Below are 21325 nucleotides of genomic sequence, written 5' to 3' on the forward strand. Positions count from 1 at the left end.
TTAGTCATTATAGTATTTTTTCCTGTTCATTTTCCTCAATATTCTGAAAAAAAATTTCCACAGTGTGTAGTTGTGCTGAATTTCTCCAATTTCACTCTTCAACATTGATCAGCCTTCTTTACATTACATGTTTTTGGCCTGTACAAATTAAATCATTAAATTTTATTCCCTAAACAACACAGAGCTAATATCTTTAAATGAAAAATGTATTGTTTTAAATAATAATTGCATTTGTTAAAGAATATTATTACTGAAATGTGTATCCTCTTACTTTTTTGCTTATTTTTCTCACTTTTTCTTCTAGTTTTTCATCTTTATTTCTTTTTCCTTTCCTCACTACATTTCTTTCCATTTACTTATGCAGAAATTATGCATTCAATTGCATTTCCTTCATGTTCATAACTGCAATTTAAATGTACATATATAACTAAAAACTCATCTTGAAGAATGCCTGAACAGAATGTATATATTTATTTCAAATTTTTCAAATTATATGGTATTATTTTCATGCAAAACACTTCTATCACTATTAATTTTTAATTTTGCATATTAACATCTTATCATTTTTAAAAATAAAATTTAAAATATATGCAAATGATTATTTTTTACCAAGATTTCTTCTTGTATTTTGATTCTTTCTTCCAGGATGTTCTCTCCCTCCTTTGGTTTATATTTTAATCATCTTTTCTTTAGAGAATCTATTGATAACTTGTACTTGCCTAAAACTATGTTCACTTTGTTCTCTTTCTTCAAAGACATATTTTTCTGCATTTATTATTCCAGATGACAGTTATTTTTCAGCACTTTCAACATTATTAGAAAAATTACAAATATAATTCATTATGTTATCAAATTACAAAAACAATTTAATTTCAACAGTAACAGATAAGTACTTTCACAAAATTAAAAAAACTGTTCATGGTTAAAGTATCAAGTTAATTGAACTTAATTTTTAACCAGGTTGGAAAGAATAATCTTATTTGTTGACCATAGGTAAAGAGTTTATGTGTCTGTTAGTATATTTTGTACTATTTTTTTATATTTCTCTGTAAATTTTGAATTTTTTAAAACAAAAAGTTTGTCAGGGAAAATAAAATCTAGGAAATAGCAACAACCTGATTCTCCTGAGTCATGTTAAAGATGCTAACTTAATATTGAATAGTTATTTGAATGGTTAACACTACTACCTTTTTTAAACCAATGTATTATGCATTTTAAGGTATTGTTGGTAAATAAGGTTAGCATTTACTTAACCATTACAGATAAAAATTTTTTAATCTGATGTAGAGTATCATTAAAAATCATAAAGCAAATAGATTTACTAGTAAGAAAATGCAAGAAATATTTCCTTTGAGATCAGAAACTGTCAGAGAAGTTCATATCACCTTTTCTGTTAGGGAGCTCTAGTCAAAAAGAAAACTATATAACTAGGTTAATAATATAGGGGTGTGGAAAAAATAATTCTGTCATTATTTGCATATATTTGTCTATCTGAAAGGAATCTTAAATACAAGAAAATGATTAGACTTAGAGACTTAAGCAAGATAACTTTATATAACATCATTATAAAAAATCAAGTGTGTTGGTCTTCAAAATAGACAAAGGTTAGTAAATATAATTATTCCTGGTTAAACTATCCTGATATATCACCCCAAAAGGGATGAAAATCCACTCTTTTAAGTGAAAGAAAAACAACCTTAATTTTTGATTCTCAAACCCGTCTCAACTCTGTGACAAAAAACAAACAAACAGCAAACAAAACCATAAAAGCACATTGGCATTGGAGGGGAGAGGGCTATAAAGAAGAAAAGATGGTTGAGAAACACACATTAAAATATAGAGCAGTTATAAATGACTCCAAAACCTCAGTAGCTTAGAACACCAGGTATGATTTTTTGCCATGTTGTTACATTTTTGTCGGTCAGCTTTGGAAATGCCCCTCATTGTTCTCATACTGGAACGCACACATGGTTGAGTGGTATCTATCTGAAACACTGATATTGGAGAGAAAGAGAGTGAGTGGATCATACCATGCACAGGTTCTTAATATTGCTGCTAATAAGTAACATATATATATATATATATATATATATATATATGAACAAGCTTGATCTCAAAGATGTAGGGAAATGTAAACCCTCCCCAAGCAGAGTAATGAATATTTTCAAGTAATAATAGTCAACCAAAATAACAACAAATGATATCATTAAAAATATCAACTAAAAAATGAGAAGCATAGGTTTAAATAGTATGAAACGCAATCAAAACTTTTACAGAAAAAAATTAAAACATCATTAAAAGATATTAACAGTAAAAAAAAAAAAACTCTTAAAGTGGCAATTGTCTACAAATTTCTGTATAGACAATTCAGCTCCAATTAAAAAAAAACCCAACATGTTATCTTTAATACTTTGAAAAGATGACCCTAAAATGACTATATCAGGCCAAAACATCAAAAATAGCCAAGTTTCTTTTGAAGAATAATGAGGTGGGGAGATTTGCTCTATCAGGTATCAAAACTATTTTTAATAAAACCCACTGACTTAAATAATACACTATGGTCTTGGAAAAATGATAAAGAGAATTAGATCAGAACCTGGTCATCCTGTTCAAGGACACTTGTATTACAACAGAAGTGACTAAAAAAGAGCAACTACTCAATTATTGGTACTGGGATAACATCTATTTGAAGGAAAAAAAAATTGGTTTTTTGCCCAATATAAACAAATAAATCAATTTCGGTTAGATTAAGGAATGAAAGATGAGAAGAAGCATTTTATGACTATTAGAAGGAAATAATAGCTTCAAGACATCAAGCTAGGAAAATATTTTGTATTTAAAATTTCAAAACATATACTATGAAAGAAAATATTAATATATTTACTACATTAAAATTAAGTTTTGTTATACATGAAAAGACTTTATAACGTCACTTAAATGGCTAGGTGGAATCTGGGAGAAATGACTTGCAATTAGCACAACCATAAAATGACTAGTATGTACAGCATAAACATTGCTTCAAATCAAATCAATAAGATACACACCCCATCTAAAATAGGAAAAAACATTTGGACAAATTGGCAGTGAGCATTTCATGGAAGTGGAAATAAGAACAGCCAGTCATCAAGTGATAATCACATCAGGATTAGAGAATTGTTAATTAAGACTAAAGTAATATTTCTGCAAGACTGACAAAGATTTAGCAGTCTGTTGATTTTATTGTTGGTAAGGATATGAAGCAATAGTAACTTTTACATGCTGCCGGTAGAAATGACAGATAGTATTAACAAAACTAATTATAGAACTCTTTTTGTAATCCAGGTCAGACATGTTGAACTAGACAAATAAGAGGTATAGTGTCAAAAAATATTTGAGTCAAACACGTGTATTTAAATATATCAGCCAATGAAAAATCAATCTTAATTTTCTGTTTCTGTTATTTAAAATATATGATCTTTCATTTTTTAATTCCTTAAGTAGTTGCGTTCACTGTAAGAAGTATATTCATTTCTTAAATGTAAAATGTGTGGGCCTTGAAAACAAGGCTCAAAACTTGGAATTGGGTTCTGCTCCAGTTCTTTAGACTACATATGGAATAGAGACTTTGGGTGGTCTCACTGCATACCTTGTAATTAAAATACAAGTCTATGTGGTATTTAAAGCAGGTGTGAGCTCAAACTGTTAATTGCACTATAAATTCATGCTCTTGCACCTGAAGAGGATTCATTTGTATACACATTTTCAAACATATTACAAAAGAATTACCAACATATGGTGCATATTCTATGCCATTAAGTCACAGAACAGACAGCAGCAATTCACCGGTATAAGTGTGGTGCAGGTGTTAAGTGGCATCACAGATGTGATATGACTGAGGAAATACTGTAATTCAGTGCAGTGAGTAGAGTTATTTCCTAGAAAGTTTCTTCCAAACTGTTCCAAAGCATAAGATCATGCAATTGGAGATATAGTAAAGATTGCATTAAAGGGAGACAAATTAAAAGATAGTTATAGAACAGGAAATCCACCTCCATAAAGTTGGAAGTTACAATTTTCTTTTGAGGTCTTGAACTATACCGTGAACTTTGATAAAAGTTTGATAAACCTGTTTATCACCAGGAAAGCAATCATTTCTCTAGAGAATCTCGATATTAGATGTTTAGATGTTTATACTTATCTGTTACATCAAAGCTCTCCTGTAGTAAAGGATAATGAACCCAGGAAATTATTACATGAAAAATGTTAAATTCTCTCTAGTTACTTTCAATACAGTATTTATAGTAGGTTAAAATGTAGTGAAACTAGACTGAAAAAAAAGTTAAAAATTCAAGTAATATGAATCCTTTAAGATGTGTACATTTTAAAAACTAAGATTTTTTTTTTATGGAAGATTTAGCCCTTTTAAAATTTCATCAAGTCTTAGCCAATGACCCCAAACACTTTGTTTGAAAATTTTAGGGCAGACTCCTAGGAACTGGTGTTAATCTCTCTGATGTTACTTCAGGAATTATTTTGGGCAAGAGAAACAAATGTTGAATATGAAACTCAGAGTTTATTCAATGAGAGTGCTAGTGTAATATGACCTTTGCAATCGACTAAAGGAAGACAGTTTGTTGCATGGGATCAACAGCCAATTTAAGATTATCTAATAAATTTAAGTAGATTTTAAGAGTATGGAAGAGGAAGTCAAAGCTAATATGAAATAAGCTATGTTATATGAATTTTATGCTGCAGTTTTTATGGTCTTACTATAAAGTTTGTGATGGTTAATATTATGGTCAATTTGGTTGGGTCATAAAGCCAGATATTTGGCCAAATATTATTCTGAGTGAGTATTTTTTATGAGATTAACATTTAAATCAGTGGGCTTTGAATACAGTACATTATGCTCCATAATATGGGTGGGCCTTATCCAATCAACTGGTGTCTTAAATAGAACAAAGACTAACCTCCCCTCAGCAAGACAGAATTATGCCAATAGAAGGTCTTCATATTTGAAATGCAACTTTGGCTCTAGCTTGGGTCTCGAGCTTGCTGGCCAACACTATACATTTTGACTCACCAACCTCCTTAACTACGTAAGCCAAATTTTTTGATCAATCTCTTTTTATATAGTCAGGGTGGGGAAAAAGTAGGTTTATAGTTGTGAGTATGCAAAACAGCACTTGCTCTTTATTGTATTATTTTCCATATGAATTGACCTGAACTGGCAGTGAGTGAAATATAGTTTTGAATACAGTGTAATGCTCTAAATTCATAGATCGCCTCTCTCCTAAAAACCAAGTCACACTTTCCAACTGTAGAGTGAGCCTAGGCATTCCTACTTTGCATTAAAGTCACATCTCTATGTCTAGAGTTAAGATAAATTGATGATATAGTTATATAAAATGGAAATGTCTTTATATGCTTAGTAAGCATTTGAAGTTGTCAATAGTTTTTTTAAAAGTGGCCGGAACCAGAGCATATCAGCAATAAATATCTTGTAGTTTAGGACAGATAGAAAAAATCTAACAAGTACAATACTTGATCTATTTAGCTAACAGTTTTGTTTTTTGTTTTTTTTTTAAGAAAAGCAAAGCCACTAAAATATTGAGGAAAAAATACGAAGGCCATGAAACCAAAAAAATAAAAATATTAAAATTATTTAACTGTTTATATCTAGTAAACATGTTGCCATGTTAAGCAGTAGGAATATTTGGTATTTGAATTCTTTATAAGACAGAGATCACAGATTCAAATGATGAGAGAACCTGGTTTACTTCTATCTTTTGATTCAATTCTCGATGATTGTTTCTAAGACAGACATTTTCTTATTGCTGTAAATATTTTGGAATCAATTCACCTTGCATTCTCTCTACTTTAAAAGATTTTATTTATTTATTTATTTATTTATTTGTAGAGAGAAAAAGGGAAGGAGAAAGAGAGGGAGAGAAATCTTAATGCGTGGTTGCCCCTCACAAGTGTCCCCTACTGGGGACCTGGCCTGCAACCCAGGCATGTGCCCTGACTGGGAACTGAACTGATGACATTTTGGTTCACAGGTTAGTACTCAATCCACTGAACCACATCAGCCAGGGTGCATTCTCTCAACTTTAAATATCATAAAAGGAAAGTAGGAATACAGTTTTTAGACACATTTTGTTTCTTACTGGTTTTGAAAGTATGCTTGCTTAATGACTATCACTTAATTGATTACTATATAATAACCTCATTGCTTTGAGCCTGGGAACCATTCTGTCGGCATAGAGTGGACCAATGGAATATGGCAGAAATAATGCTGTATATATTCTTAGACTAGGTTACAAAACACAAGGCAACTTCTTTCAGGCTCTCTCTCACTCTGGTTTAAGTTAACTACCATGATGAAATGAGAACACTTAAGCAGGCCTGTGGAGAGATCCACATGGCAAGTCCACTGGGACCTCTCACCAACAGCTAGCAAGAAACTCAGGCCTCAGAAAACACCATTTCAGGGAGCCATCAAGTAAGCAGATCCTTTAGCCCCAGTCAACCTTAAAATGACTGAAGACCTAGCCAATGTATTGACTGGAATTTTGTGTGATACCTTAAACCAGAACCACTCAGCTAAGTCAAACTCAGAGTCCTAACATTTGAAAATTTTGTGAAATAATAAATATATGTACATTTTGTTGATAAGATGTGTCACCCAGCAATACGAGATAACTGTAAAATAATTAAATAACAATGATATTCATAATATTCAGAGTCAGAGAATGGATATGATTGGACTCCTAGAAGCATTAACCAAATAGCAGTTCTGTGTCAAATTATACTAAAGATGCTCTGCCAGATACAGGAACAATACAAGATTTGGTTCTGACTTCAAATTGATATTGGAGGATAGTCACATAGGAAAGTATTAAAAACAATTGATTTTGTTCTAGAGAGACAGATTTATGAAGAAGATAGAAGTGTGCAGAGGAAAATCCAGCTTGATGGAATGAATAAGGGAAGGCTTCAATGAAATAGATTGAACTTGAACTGGTTTTTGACAAATATGTAAGACTTGCATGAATGAAGGAAAAAGAGAAGATATTCTTCTATACTAGAAGATTATACTCAATTGTGGAAACAGTATACAAACAAACGTATATTATTTTTTCAGCAGTGGACTCTGACTTAGAGGATAGCCATAAATACAAATTGATAGAGCAGGGCCCTGCAGAGAGGGTCTGAATGCCAGGCAGAATATTCTGAGTTTAATAGCATTCAGGGGACCTACAAATGATTTTAAACTGTGAATATACCTTGACATTTCCTTTAGTAGAGAATGAGGCTTACTATGGAGAGAACATATCAGATCATTGTACAACCATAATTCTTAGCAACTTGTTATGTCTCTTGAGCTGAAATTTGTCTTCCCTTCAATTCCATGCTTGCTCTTACTTATACACCAAATGAAAGTTATCAGGGGACCATAGAACCTTTGCATTGAAAAGAATTTTGAATCTGATCCACTCTAGCCACCCAGTTGATTCTTATTAATTTACGTAACACATGACCATACATCCTGCATTTGAAGAGCTCTTGTGAAATGGTTTTTCAACCAGTTCTTCAAGCATCTGTATATATCTTTAGACAGTTTTGACAATTAAAAAGCTGCTTACATCCATGTTTATCTATAAACAAGTACTCCGATTTTAAACCTCTGTAGTCACACAATCAATATAGATCAGTCTAATTCCTTTGCCATAAGGACACCTTTTAAGTATTTGAAGATGGCATGCTCCTCTTGGAAAAAGGAAATAAAAAGATACAGTTCCTTCAGTTGTCCCTGTGTGTTATGGTGGAGAGAGCTTTGAATCCTGCGCCCATTCTCCTCCGCATGTGTCATAGAGTGTCTACAGCATTCCAAAAGGATGATTCGCAGATTGAGGCTGACACTAACATGGTCTTTAATATAGAGTAAGGCACTATTATTGTTTTATTGTGTGTATGTGTTTGGAATTTATATTTATTTTATTTCTCCCAAAAACTCTTTAAGCTTTTTGGGTAACACTGTGATAGTTGAGTTTATTGTTTGTAAAATTCTCCACATCTTTTTCAAGAGTGCCGTCCCCTGCCACACCTCACCATCCCTATTGGTGCACTGTGAGACCTCACTCGTCACCCATGTCCCTCTAGTGTATTTCAGGTTGCAATGACATCCTGGCAACTGGCATTTTAGGATCTGAGTTTATCTCCTGTGTTGAGCTGGTAGAAAATTTAGATATTATTACTCCATCTTCGTTCATTATTCCAATGAAAAAGTGAAGCTTCAGAAAAATTTTACTTGACTAAGCTAATATATTCAATGTCAACTTTCACAGAGCTAGAAGAGTAATTCCAATCTTACAATATTTTGTAGAATCATTTTTACTTTTTCTACTTAATGTGCAGTACCTATATGATAAATATGTGTTTTTTTTCCCCTTACCAAAACCAGTATCCTGTTGTTTAGAATTTTTTACTCCTTTCCCTTTCTATCACTACTTTGATTTCAGTTGTGAATTTATCAATTAAATCTCTTCTAAGTCATGGCAGCATTTTATGGTGGGGAAGATCCAATAAGACTGCATACACTCAACTTTACAAAGCATTTTCTTTTATAAGTGAAGCAAAATAAAGATTCAGAAGGAGAATAAGATTCCAAAATGCAACATAGGTCTCATTTTTTTATGTGTTATAAAAGTTCCCAATGACTGATTATAGTAATCCCTTTTTTATCCAGAACTTGCTAATCAATGGGGTTTTTTTCTTGTCTTTATAATTGTGTCTTTCCCAGACAGTTATATAAATGCAATTATGCAGTATAATGTCTTTTGTGCCTTATTTTTCTTACTTAACATAATGTAATTCAAATTTATCTGTATTTTTTGCATGTCAGTGATTTATTTTTTTAGTACTGAATAACATTCCATTTTATAAATGTATTACAGTAATTTTATATATTTATCAGATGGTGCCCTGATTGTTTCCAGTTTAGGGTTAAGCTGTGATGAAGATTCCCATATAGGTCATTGCATGAATATATCTTTTAAGTTTTCTTGGGTAAGCACCTTGAACAAGATTTTCAGTTTGTAAGGTAAGTATATATTTTTATAAGAAACTACCAAACTATGTTCCAAAGTGGTTACATTAGTTCACTTGTGTTGCTGTAACAAAGCATCGCAAACTAGGGGCCTTAAAAATCAGAACATTTATTGTTTCACCATCCTGGATCCTCGAAGTCTGAAATCAAGGTGTTGGCAGGGTTAGTTCCTTCCGATGGCTGTGAGGGAAAGACCTGTTCCAAGCTTCTCTCCTTGACTTGTAGATTGTCATTTTCTTCCCTTGTCTGTTCACATTATTTCCTTCTATGCTTGTCTTTTATACTAATCTCTATTTTATATAAGAGTCTTATGGGATTAGGTTTCACCCTAATGACATCATCTTAACTAACATCTGCGATGATCTTATTTCTAATTAAAATCACACAATTCAACCCGTAAAAGTGGTTGTACTGTTTAGCATTCTCTCGGCAATACAGAAGGTCCCTAGGTATTCTATATCAAACCAGCACTTGATATTGTCAGAATTTTACATTGCATTGCATCTTTTCTGGTAGGTGTGTAGTGGTTTTAATTGGTTTAATTAAAACAAATGGTTTTACATTGAATTTATCTAATACTAATAATTTTGAGCATATTTTTATGTGTAATTTTGCCATCTGTTTAACTTCTTTGGCAAATGGTTGTTCACATAATTTGCTGGTTTTTCATTGGGAGGCTTATTCCCTGAAATTGAACTATGAGAATTCTTTATATATTCTGGATCTGATTTTTTAATCAGATGTGTGTTTTGCAAATATTTTTGGCAAAAGTATTGTGGTTTGTTTGCTTTTTCATTTTCTTCAGGACATCTTTTGAAAAATAACAGTTTTTAATTTTGATAAATGACAATTAATCATGTTTTTTTTTTAATCTGTGATTATTTTTGTCCTTTCTAAGAACTGTTAAACCCAACTCATGAGATTTTTCTCTTACATTTTCTCCTAGAAGTTTCATAATTTTGAATATTCTAATTTTATAATTATTTTAAAAGCAGATTTTCATATAAATGCAGTGAAGTAAAATTTTTAGTTTTCTAGCATCTGGATGCCCAATTCTTCCAGCATCATTTACTGAAAGGACTTTCTATATTTATTCCTAGTTGCATTTCCTTGACATCTATATTGAACATAAAATGTCCATTTTTATGTGGGTCTATTTTTGGAAAATCTAGTATGTTTCATTGTCTACATGGGTATTTTTACATTAATACCTTACTCTCTTTATGTTGCAGATTTAGGGTAAGTCTTGAAATTAAGTAATATAAATTCTGCAACCATGTTCTTTTTTGAAAATTAGTTCAGCTATTCATAAGCCTTTGTAATTTCAAATATATTTCATGATGAGCTTGTCAAGTTTTCAAAAATGTCTACTGGGATTTTAATTTGGTTTATTTGGATTCTATATGTAAATTAGAAAATTACCTATTATCATGTTTTAGTCTTATGATCTATAAACATGCAATGTTTTTCCATACATTTAATTAATGCATTAATTAGTTAATGTTTTAGGCTTATTAATGTATTGGGTGATTAATATAATAAATTTAATTGATGTATCTCTATCATATTTCATAGTTTTAAGTTAAAAAATCTGGCAAATTTTTTGTTAAATTTATCTCTAAATGCTTTATGGTTTGGATATTATTTTAAATGATGCATTTTAAATATCAGAGTCCCGCTGTTGTTTTATTTTATATATATTTGAATTTTGTATACAGACCTTGAATTTTGCAGTAGTATTAAACTCATTAAGAAAAACAGTGAGGTTAGGATGGAGGAGTGTGGGGAAGAGGTGTGTGCAAAGTAGAGGATGGCACCAGAAAACTAGCCACAGGCAGAGTTGTGTAGGTTCCATAGACCATAGGTAGGACTTCGGATTTTATTCTAAGTAAAATGAAACCCATCGGTTTCTTTGCATAGAAAAGAACATGATCTGAATTATATTTTTAGATAATTCCTATGGCAACTGAGTCAGGTCAAAGGAAAAAGAACAAGAGCCAGGGAGGCATGCTGGTGAATAGGTAACAAGAAACAGCTAAGTGCTGGGTGTATCATGAAAACAGAGCACATAGAACTTGAGTAACTCAATGTGGAAACTGAGTAAAACAATGGAGCCAAGAATGATTTCAAGTATTTTGGCCTCAGTGTCTGGTAAAATGTAATTGCTATTATGTGAGACAGGTAAAACAGGAAAAGAAAAATGGTGATGTAAGAAATCAAGAATTCGTTTTTAGACCTGTGACAGTTCTGATGCTAATTAATTGTCCAAAGGTAAAAGTAAATAACTAAGACGGGACAAAGAAATGGTTGTTTGTGATGTGGATACTCTTAAGGGGTTAAAATGTGCTTATATTTTCCTATGCGGTTCCATGTCCTTATCTCTATTTGACCACTGCTAAGTAAACCTTTTGGGTTTACTTAGTGTCAGATTGTTTTCCCCCACTTTCTCTTTGTCCACTCATGTGTCCACTTCCTCCTGAGTGATACACTTTCATCCCTTCTCATTAGTTTGTTCTTCAACTGCAGACTTAGAGAGGGCTCCAACCACATATTAATTTAAAATAATAGAAAACTTTGATTCTCATATCTCAAAAGCATTCAAAGAGATCCATTTATATCTTATAGCAATGCCACTCAAAATTTTACTGCCCAATTCTCTGGCAACAGCAACCTACTCTAAGAACTATCACAAGCTATCACAAGTGGTTATTATTTCCTCTCTTCTCCATTTGTCAGCAATCTTTGTGATTTTTTAAAATATAGCTTTTTTAGTTAAATCATCAAACAAGTTGTGTAACGCTTACCAAAACTTAGTGGCTCTATAAATTCTTTTCCCCGGTGGGTAGTGAGAGAAAGGAAGAGGGGGGTCATGTGTTGATGGAAAGGCTTTAGGGTAAGAGAAAGAGAAAATTAAAAAGTGAAGTCTTCCTATAAATGTGACAGTGAAAATAAACAGTGGTTTTAATGAAACATATTGGACTAGCAGCACGTGTGATCAGGCCATTGGTCCGCGTGCCACATTTTATCTCACAGGGTCAAGAGGAAGCGATTTAGGTTAGTTTTATTTAGACTTCAACAGTAACTATCTGAAGGTAATATTTGTATATTACAGAAAGATTATATATAACTTCTACAATGTTTTTTAAAATGCAAAATAGTTGTATATCTTTATTTTTGTATCTCCAGAGTTTTCTTTATTTTTGATTTAATCTTTATTGTATCTTTTTCCATTCCCCTTATACCTTCCTCCCCTCAGCAATCACCCTACTGTTGTCCATGTCCTTTTTGCTCAGTCTCTCCACCTCCAATTATTTTCATGGGATTTGTGACATACAGAATACTTAAAATTTCCCCTTCCCTGCTGCGGGCCTGGATTCCCTGCAGTCTGCTGCGCGCACAGGCTTGCCGGGGCGCCTCCTTTGCCTGTGCCGGACCTCGCTGACGGGGTGGGAAGCTATTCTTGCGACTGGCCTCTTGAAAATGCGGTTGGTCGGCCTCATAGGAAGTGCAGACCTTTCACGATGTCTCCCCTTGGTCTCAAATAAAAGGAATTGTCTCTTCTCTAAAGTCTGGGACATCGTGTTTCTTTTGAGGTTTACCAGGAAAGGCTGGCTTAACATCTTTATTCTCAATTATTTTTCCGTCTCAGTTCTTCATTTGAATACCCTTCTCTTCTACTGAAGTACTTAAAATTAGTACTTCTAACTTATTCTACTTCTTTTCTGATAGTGTGTTGTATTAAAATGGAGGAAAAATTGCTACATGATGCAGTTCATACAAAATCAATGAGTTACATCCATAACAATTATTACCCAACTCAGAATATGAGCCTTTTATGTCAAAAATTTATTTTTCAAGGTTTCAGTGCACTATCATTCAATTAGATTAAGATTTAATGCTGTGTGATATCTTTGAACATAATCTTTTATTCCTATTTATATTTAGGTTTATTTCACAATCAGAAAGCCCCACTCTTCTGGTCTGTCACATGTGTACTATTATTTTAAGGTCATATGTGAGTTTTTCTCACTAAAGCATAAAGTGTATTACCTTATTCTTTTTAATAAACAGGATTTTTTGTCACTTGTCTTCATTTTCACAATCAGATTGATAAGCACATTTCTAATTCATTGGGCATAGCATTTTACCACATAAAACCTGCAGTTTAAAATAAGTAGTAGGTATAGGTTTTGTTATATTTGTGCAGAGTTGTAAACGTCTGAAGCATTTGTTACATTTTATAGCTGATATTGTTCAAAGTAGTCTATCTGGTTGGGGGTTTTGTGCCTAGGTATCACCAGCATTCATATCTGATTTTATACGGACATGCATATTAATTTCAAGGCAAAGACAGAACGGACCCCATTTCTCCATCTCTTTCTAAAATGATATAACTAATTTTACAATTATTTTAACTGCTTTTTTATAGATAGAGGGTTTTATATAAATATAAATTATAAATTTGATAAAACCTTAGATAATTCAGAAATTATCATAAATAAAACTGAGGCCCACAGGTTATAGCCACATGTAACTGCTCATGTATATTTCAGTTTAGTAAAATTATGTACTCTACTAATATCATATCCCTTTACAATACTAAGTATACTGTTCTCCATAAACTTGGGGATCAATAGAATTGGTTCATTTTTTCACTTCCTACTATAGAAAGAGTCCATAATAATCAGATGACCACATGAATTCTCTAATTTTTCCCCAATGAACTTGATTGCCTTTTTTTGTGATAAAAACTTTTAAGATTTATTCTCTCAGCAACTTCCATTCAATACAGTACTATTAACTATAATCACAATGCTGTACATTACATACCTGTGACATTTATTTTATGACTGAAAGGTTGTATCTTTTGATCTCTTCACCCATTGAGTGACTTTTTACATTGCTCACCCCATATTACTACATAGAAAAAGAGGTTCAAGCTAACCCTAATATTAACCTGTTTATTTTCCTTTTTTAATAATCAATAATTACTATTTATTAACATACCTTGATGAGTAATACAAGATTTGATGCTAAGAAATTAGAAAATTAAATTCAGTTTCCCAGTAATGATCAAAGAAATAAATGTCTGTAATTTCATATCATTTTCTAAATTTTTACTTCATTTAAAATAAAACAACTTTGTGAGGATTGTGAAATTTAATATTCATAATATTTATATGTTTAATTTATTTCATGTTTTAAAATTGCCTTTTTAGAAGCTTTGGTAAGACTTCTCCTTGTACATATTATGGAGTAGCTTGTGGGAAAAGACTGAATAAAAGACATTTGGAGAACAGCTGAAGCAACTAGGATTTTACGGGTTAGTATTACGGAATGGCGTGGAAGAGAATCCATAGCTGAGGTCAGTTAACTGTTCCCTGAGAATATTTGGCATTACTGGGTTTAGAGTAGGGGCCTAATACCTGAGATCTTTCCTTTGCAGAAAGCCACCTCTAGTAGGTTTACCAAAACAAAAAAACAAAAAGAAAAGAAAAAAAACCCAGGTTCATATGGCTGGAAAATCAGGCCTGAAATCTTAAGGTGAAAATATCTTTATGATAAAGGGAGGCTGGAGAACTGAATCTCATAAATTTGGCTATATACTTAAGACATTTACCAAATTTAGAAGATATTTGAGTTGAATCCTAAAATGCTTATCAGAAAGCACAGTTTATGGCAGTCTCTCCTTGATAAGGCAGTTAAGAGCGAGAGATTGGAGAAGACGCCACAGTGAACACACGAGGCTATGATGCTCTGAGAGCAAAAGTAAACCTAGCCATCTCGCAGATTTGTCTCTTACTCAAGTAAAGTGATAAACCCAACTTAATCTGTCCGGTAAAAGAAATGGTAAACTCTCACTGGAGAAACGTTGCTTCATCTTTTTATACAAAATGTTCTGCATTAAGTAAAATATATGAAATGAATTCATGAGATTGGACTATAAGACCAAAACATAAGAGGAAAAAAAAAGGCCAAACCAGATATTACAGTTGCCAAGCAAGAGTTCTCAAGTAACTATAAATAATATGTTAAAAGTACAGATTAAGAACATAGATAAAAAATGAAGGTATTCATCAGAGATTTAACATATAAAAAAACAAAATAAAATTTAAGACATGAAAATAATTGACAATTAATAAATGTGATAAATCAAAGATAAGATTAAAAAAACAGCATTAATGAGCTGAAAATAGAACAATAGAAAACATAAACTGAAATGCAGAGCAAGAACAGAAAATATACCAAACTGTAAAAAAGCATGTAAGGAAAATGAAAGTATCTAACATAATAATAATTGGAGTCACCAGAATGAATAAGGAGAGTAGGAAAAAAGCAATATTTGACAGGATAATGCCTGAAATTTCAAAATTTGGGAAAGACATTAATGCATAGATGGAGGAAACTCTAAGAACCATAATAATTATTTAAAAAACAATAGCTCAGCATATCTTAAACTGTTGAAAATGAAAGACAAAAAGAAAAATCTTAAAAGGAGATGAAGGAATATTATACATAATATTTCCAAATGAGCAACAAGAAGATAGACAGCTGATGTACAAGCTAACATGATGAGAGCTAGGAGATAGCAGAATGACATATTTTTTCCTCATTTATTTATTTTAAAAAATTTATTTTAAAAACGCTTATTCTATTAAAGTTGTCTCAATTTTTCCCTCTTTGCCCTCCTCCACTTATCCTACCCTGCCCCCCTCTCCCACAGTCAATTCCCACTCTGTTGTCCATGTCCATGGGTCATTCATACATGTTCTTTCTTTAGTCCCTTCTCCTTCTTTCCACCATCGTCCTCCTTCCCCATCCCCTCTGGTCACTTTCAATCTGCTCCATGTTTCCTTGCCTGTGATTTATTTTTTCATTAGTTTATTGTGTTGAATAGATTCCACTTATAGGTGAGATCATATGGTGTTTGTCTTCTATCAACTGGTTTATTTCACTTAGCATAATATTCTCCAGTTCCATCCATGATGTTGCAAAAGGTAGAAGATCTTTCCTTCTTTTTTGTAACTGCAGATGGATTTTATTTATTTTTTTAAGTGTCAAGATCCATTATAAAATATTAAAAAATTAAATCTATTATAATGTCTCAAAATTAAAACATGACACCAACACAGAGATAATCTAGTAGATCAATGAAATAAAATGAGCATTCTAGAAACAAATGTGTATATCTATATATAGCTATACATCTGTCTAGCAATGTCATATATGATTAAATTGATATTTCAAATCAATGGGGAAAATAAGGCTTATTCAACAAATAAGGTGCATGAGTCCATTTACTTGAAATAGAACAAATATAGAGCCCTATTTCACACATTATACAGAAATATTCAGGTGAGTTAAAAATCAATATGTAAAATCTAGAGAGTTTTCAGAGAAAATTAAAATTAATATTTTTCTTACCCTGAAGTAACATATTCAAACCCAGAAGCTATAAAGTAAAATATTGACAATATGATTATATTAAACATTTAAGTCTGTATACTAATATACCTATAAAAAAAGTTAAAGGACAAGTAATAGAATAGGAAAGTATTTGCAACACATCTAAAAAAGGGTTAATAGGTTTTTTTTAAGGAATAAATTCTACAAACCTTTAATCAAAAAAATGGATAAAGAATACCAAAAAGTCATTTAAAGCTTTTTAAAAAAAATAGAAAAAGGCAAGGAATATACAAAAACAGATTTATTTTCAACAAATAATGAAGTAACAATTAAAATAACACATCATTGTCACAATCAGATTACTAAGTATTAAAAAAATTGGTAATATCAGGTATTGGTGACTGTAAAAGGAACTGGGTATTCATAGACTCTTTTTCTTTATCTTCTTAAAGCAGTCCCTTTAGCATATTTTACAATGCTGGTTTGGTGGAGGAGCATTCTTTTAGCCTTCTTTGGTCTTGGAATGTTATTATTTTGCCTTTCATTTTAATTGAGAGCCTTGCTGGGTAGAGCAGTCTTGGTTGCAGGCCTTTGCTTTTCATGACTTGGAATATTTCTTGCCATTCCCTTCTGGCTTGCAGTGTTTCTGTTGAGGAGTCAGCTGCTAGCCATATTGGGGCTCCCTTATATGTTACAACCTCTTTCTCCTTTGCTGCCTTTAGGATTCTCTGTTTCTGTTTGATATTTGTCATTTTAAATATGTGTTTTGTAGTGGGCCTCATTGGGTTCCTTTTGAATGGGACTCTCTGTGCTTCCCGGACTTGTGTGACTTTTTCTCTTCTCAAATTAGGGAGTTTTCCATCATTACTATTTCAAACAGGTTTTCTATCCCTTGCTTCTCTTCTCCTTCTTGTATCCATATTATATGGATATTATTATGTTTCAGGTTGTCTTCCACTTCCCTCCACATCTCTTCATTCTTTTTGAGTCTTTTCATTTTCTTGCTCTTTCTGGGAGTTTTTTTCTACCTTATCCTCCAGCTTACTGATTCAATCGTCTGCTTTATCTAGCCTGCTTTTGATTTCTTCTACTGTGTTCTTCAATTCAGAAATTGCATTCTTCATTTCCTCTTGTGTCTTATTGACAGTTTCTATGTCCTTTTTTATGCTGATATAGTTTGCAGTAAGTTCCTTGTAGTTTCCCGGTAGTTTTTGGTAATTCTCTCTGAGGTCATTGAGCTCATTGAGCTTCCTTAGAACCACTGTTTGGAACTCAATATCTGATCGTTTACTTGCCTCTATTTCATTTAGTTCTCTTTCTGGGGGTTCCGCCTTTCCCTTCGAATGGGAGGTGTGTCTTTGTCTTCCCATTATTTGTGAGACTCTTCTCTTTTGTTTCTATTTCTTAAGCTGATCTGTCTTGATTTCCTGACTTTGTGATGTGAACTCCTATGGCAGGAGACTGCTGTTTTTTTGTTTTTTTGTTTTTTTTGTTTTTTTTTTCTGCCTCTGATGATGTAGTACTTGACCCTGTCTCCCCTTAGGCAATCTGTTTGAGACTTCCAGGAATCTACTGTCTGTGGCTGTCTCAGCTATTAATCTAGTCCCTCTGCACTCAGCAGGCTGATTTAGAGGCACCATGGGTGGGGGGACAGAGTCCCCCCTGGAGGTGGGGTTATTGGGTCTTCTCATGCTGCTGCTGCTCAGGGGAATGGTCTGCCTGAGCCAGATGGCTGCTTCCATATGGGGGAGAAGTCAGCACTGGTATCCCTCCGGCTACTCTCTTTTCTCTCACCAAAGCCCCTGTCTACAGTCTCTCCTCAAGTGTCTCTAGACCACTCTGCACCCCCTTTAGCCAGGGATCTACTATCTGTGGCTGCCACTCTGCACTCAGCAGGCTGGTTTAGAGACACCACAGGGAGGGTCCAAGACACTCCTGAGGGTGGGGATATTGAGTTCTCTCACACTGTTACTGCTCAAGGGAGTGGTCTGCCTGAGCAAGATGGCTGCTGGTGCATGAGGAATGAGTCAGCACTGAGATCTCACCAGCTACTCTCTCAGTTCTCTCCCCAAAGCCTCCTTTCCCGTCTCTCCTCAGGCGTCTCCAACCCACTCTGCCCTCACCTTTGCCAAAGCCCAGGGTAAGTGGCTGCAAATAAAAATTTATATGTTGGCCCTTTAAACGGCTCTTTGTGTCTCTAGCCTCCTGTCTCTGGCAGAGAGCAACCCTGCCGCTTTTCGCAGCTGGCTGTTTTCTGTGTACCATTTGGGCTCTGGTGCTGTAGGCTGGAGATCCCGGCTTATGGTTTAGACCCCACTCTTCTCAGGGGAATCCAACTGGCCCTTTCAATATCCTTCTGGTGCTGCCGCCCATGGGCGTCCTGCCCGCCATCTCAAGTTTCTACTGCACTCGTTACCAGTTAGGTTGTGCTAAAGCTGATTCTTCTGTCTGTCCAAGGTTTTAAGGCTCCTCTCTCGTTATTGTTCATTTGTTTGTTCCAGGTGATTTCCCCACAATTCAGTTGTAATTTCAGGTTGGTCCTGGGAGGAGGTCAGTGTGACTTCCACTTATGCCTCCTCCATCTTTGTTCCCAACGCATTCTCCTGGAATGACATATTGAAAGAGCCAAACAAAAACAGCCAAACTAGAATCCTATATCTAATGTGGGAAAAATCCTTTAATGCTGAAGGTAAAAATAAAGCAGTTTATATATCACAAAAACTGATATAAAACTGATAGTTCGTTACTAGGAAACATGATAAAATACCATGTTTATTTTAAAATATTGCAAAATAGGGTTTAACAAATGAAGGAAAATATCATCAGTAGGTTACAGTTGGATCACTCTAACTTATCAGTATTCTCCCTTAAAAGAAAATCAGTTTTTGGCCATTCAGTAAGAATTAAGAATATTATTTACATATGTGTGTGTACATATGTGAGTAATGGTTTTTGTGTCTATTCCTGTTTATGATTTTTAACATATTTGAAAGATAATATCTATTCATTACAAATATTCTATGCACATTCTCTTACCTTTGTTATTTCTAAAGTTTGCCTTCCTTCTCTACTTATGGAATTTATATCCAGTCTCCAAAAGCAAGCTCAACAATTATGTTTACTATTAAATTTTATTCAACAAAATATATCAACCATTATTTTCATTATTATCTCTTTTCTAATTCCTACCAAAATTTTTTTGAACTACAGACTCATTTTTAATTGTCTTTTGAAAATTTCTACTGAATGCCTGGAACATTGGAAATTTAGATGAATGAACAGCAACTACTTTAATCTCCATATAATCCAAACTAAATACTTTACCCAACCAAACTTTTTCTAGCCATCTTGAGCCGTGACTGTCAGCTCACCCAATTAATACAATAATAAACTTCAGTAATAGCTAATTCTTGTCTTTACTCACATTTATTGAGACATATGATATTGCCAATCTCACAATTAAAATATCTCCTAAAATACTTTGTTTTTTCTATTACTATTGCCTATTATGGCTGCCATGTTTACTGAATTAATTTATAGTAGTTGTAAGTGCTTATACTATTTTTCCTTTGCCATCATTAATTTGACTTCAAGTTCTGTGAGGATAGTGACTATGCTATGTCTTTTTATCTATTCCATGTTTATAGTAAATATTTTGTTGACTTTATTAGTGGGATCATTGAGTAAATGAATTATACTGTTTAAATATACAGTATTATCTATATTATGCATACAATCTACATCACAAATATTTTATTTTCAGTTGCAGATACTAAAATAAGCAGTAATAACTATAGATGTTACTGTTCTGTATTCAGTTGTTGCTATATCTTAAAACAACTTCCATGTCTGGAACATAAAATTTGTAAACATTGCATACAAATTTTTGACAGAAAATTGATTTAGTTTTGCAAACACTATTTTTTTCAAAAATGGCTCATAATATTATATCTTTAAATCTATATTACACACATAAATTCTTAGACCGCATTGTGTAATTTGAGCCATTGTCTTTTAACAAAGTTTAATTAAAGAATAGCCCATCCAAGACATTAGGCTACATTAAGTTGCTAAGTTAGTTATAAGAAGAAGTAATTCTTGCTATTACTTAGCTTAAATAAATTGTATAAGCCCATTAGCTACAGCATGGTTAAATATAAATGATATATGAGATCAACTGAATGCATATCTCTGTCTGTTTTCTGTTGTATAAATAAACATGGATTCCCAAAGAATAGTAAATGTTCTAATTACTTGTTTCTTTTCAATTCCAGGTCTTGAAATAATATTGTCAGTTTAAGTTTATTATGGAGTGGAAACTCAGCCTTAACAGAGGAAAGTGGCAGTACAAAGGTGACTCTATTGATGAGTACACTCTGCAGAAAATTACAGAAAACATTTAATCTTTGAAGTTTTTAAAAAAACCAACTGTGGTTACAACTTAGATAAGAGACTTGTCATTTTATTAATAATGAGTGACCAGTTGTCACCACACACTGAAAGAAATTAAATATTAGTGGTAAACGATCATGAAACAAAGCAAATGTCAATACTTAGAATTTACGTGCCAAAATGCATCAAAGTGTGTTGCCTCACCCTGGCAAATACCTAAGACTCTGCCTCTTACAACATAACAAATGTGCCGAGACATAGAAATATGGCCTAAGTGAAAGAACAGATCAAATCTCCAGAAAAAAAACTAAGGGACAAGGAGATAGCCAACCTATTAGATACAGAGTTCAAAACACTGGTAATCAGGATGTTCACAGAAATGATAGAGTATGGTCTCAAAATAAAGGAAAAAGTGAGGGCTATACATAGTGAAAT

Source organism: Pteronotus mesoamericanus, unplaced genomic scaffold, assembly GCF_021234165.1.
Source record: "Pteronotus mesoamericanus isolate MK-2021 breed Mesoamerican mustached bat unplaced genomic scaffold, CSHL_Meso_final scaffold_21, whole genome shotgun sequence".
Taxonomy (NCBI): domain Eukaryota; kingdom Metazoa; phylum Chordata; class Mammalia; order Chiroptera; family Mormoopidae; genus Pteronotus; species Pteronotus mesoamericanus.